General features: G+C 43.1%; 1 pseudogene; it reads right to left on the bottom strand.

Annotated features, from left to right (window-relative positions):
* Positions 1 to 402: 402 nt before the first annotated feature.
* Positions 403 to 2168, bottom strand: LOC127627203 (uncharacterized; annotated as a pseudogene).
* Between the last annotated feature and the right edge of the window lie 227 nt (positions 2169 to 2395).

The following is a 2395-nucleotide window of genomic DNA, read 5'->3' as shown; positions in this document are numbered from 1 at the left end:
TTTAATAGCTTACAAAAATTGCAGCTATGCCGTTAGTGAACTCCTTGTGTGGTCCCATGACCACTTGTCCTTCAATGAACAGCTTTTTAAAAGGTTTTTTAATAACAATATCATGATGGATTGTTCCCCTTGGGACAGTTCTCCCAAAAATATAAATTCGGTCATCATTTACTCACCCTCATGTTTTTCTAAATCTTTATGACTTTCTTCTGTGGAACACAAATTAAAATATTTTGAATAATGTTTGTTTTTTCCCATATAGTGAAAGAGTTTGTTTCAGTGGCTACCGACATTCATGAAATGTAAGTTATAAAGGTTTGGAATGACATGAAGGTGAGTAAATGATGGCTAACATAACACTCAAAATTGTGTGTGTGTGGTAGCATCAAAGTACTCTCAACATCAGCAGGTGTGGCACACGGCTGTAAAACAAAATATCACATATTTTTGACACCACATATTTCACCATAGCACAAATGAGGCAAGCTCTCAATTAGCATGTCTCAATGTCTATGACAATGAAAAAGCACTAACATTTGAATTACGTATGATGGCATTCGTTGCCTCTTTAAAGTAAGCCATCAAAAGCATAAGGATGCATGCAGGCTTGTCTGAAGCCTCTGGTTCATATCCATCCAGGATGCCCTTGATGCCTGGACGATGAGTTTGTTCCTGGCAGAACTTCATAACTGTATTTCCTCTGCTGTTCAGAGCCTCTCTCAAATGATTGAGGATGGGGACATCAGCTAAAAGCCTAAAATGAAAGAACAGATATCTTTGAGAGAACAGGAAAGGCCATTCCTCCTTAATCTCTGAAAGAAATGGTCCAGGATGTCCCTGGTGATGTTAATGTACTGGCATTGGAGAATATAGGTCTTCTTCATTAGTGGCTCAGCTCTTTCTGTCCCAGTCATTCCTTCTTCAGAAAAGATGTTGAGCAGCTGCCTTTTCATATTCTCTAATGATACAGTTGTTTCTCCCAAAGGACGTTCCATGGGACACCACCTCACACATTCATACATGTCCACAGGGCCTCTATAGTCACACGTTTTTCTTTATCAGTGTGGAGTCTCCTCTCTCTGCATCATCTTGCAAAAGTATTTTTCTTGTTTTTTATATTCCACTCTTGTTTTAATTTGCTGTAGAATGGAGTAACATCCATCTCCCACCATGTCATAATTTTTTCCAACATCAGCAAAACATTTGGGGTAATCCTTAACAATAAACCAAACAATGCAGACACATAGTTCTGGTAGGGTTAGGATCATGATGTAACATCTGATCCACAACTGCCTTTAACATATCTCTCCTGTCGCGAGGTGATGGCCTTGTTTGATTTGCTATAGCATTACAAACTCCCGTTGGAATCAGATGGAGAGTCATCAATAACTTCTTATGACTGAACTGTTGTTTGATCTAGAAATGATAGTTGACAAGGAAGAGGGAAAGTATATTGTCTTAAATTGTGATAAATTCCTTTGCCATACCTCTAATTGTGTTTAGCCTATGGGCATTGACAATAAGATTAATGTCTTGGTACAAATGTAATCTCTGTTCCCTGATGGAGGGAACGAGACATTGTGTCGATGTAGTGACAGTAGAGGTTCGATCTTGAGAGCCCCAATCACCTTTGCTTTTTCAGAAAAGGCCAATGAAAATCAGCGAGTGGAATTTGCATGCCGCTCTCCACTCCGGACATACGGGTATAAAAGGAGATGGCGAGCACCACTCATTCAGATTTGTGCTGAGAAGCAGAGAGAGGGTCCTGGTCATATCAGTGGTTGGTCCAGCGCTGTGACAGGAGGAACACAACGTCTTGTTCCCTCCATCAGAGAACAGAGGTTACATTTGTAAGCAAGATGTGCTGTCTGTTACTCTACGTTGTGTCGATGTAGTGACACTAGGTATTCCTATACAAAATGCTGCAGGCACTGAGCCATGTTACGAATTATGGAGGAGCAGACACAGGTAAGTTGCTGCGTGCCTCGCAGCAAGCACTTGACCACGTCGTGACCTTCCAGCGAGATATGTAAGGCTTCTCCCTGATCCCGTTAAGGATGGGAGGAGGCACTTACCCGACAGGGAAGGCCATTGAGGGCAGGGACCTGTCCAGATCCCTGATACTGCCTGCCCATTGCACACGGTGCCCCAGCCTGAATTCGAGGCATCTGTCGTGAACACGATGCACCTCAAGATCTGCTGTAAGGGAACACCTGCCCATAGAAATGCCAGATCTGAACAAGAGCTGAAAGTTTGGCAGCAACGTGGCGTGATATTCACACACTGGGTGCCGTGGTGCCATGCACACTTCAGGACTCGAGTCTGTAGCCAGTGCTGGAGCAGTCTCATATGCATCCACCCCGGGGGAGTACCGCTGCTGAGGATGCCATATGCC

The sequence above is a fragment of the Xyrauchen texanus genome, chromosome 33, assembly GCF_025860055.1.
Source record: "Xyrauchen texanus isolate HMW12.3.18 chromosome 33, RBS_HiC_50CHRs, whole genome shotgun sequence".
Lineage (NCBI taxonomy): Eukaryota > Metazoa > Chordata > Actinopteri > Cypriniformes > Catostomidae > Xyrauchen > Xyrauchen texanus.
This window is presented reverse-complemented; position numbering and strand designations above follow the sequence as displayed.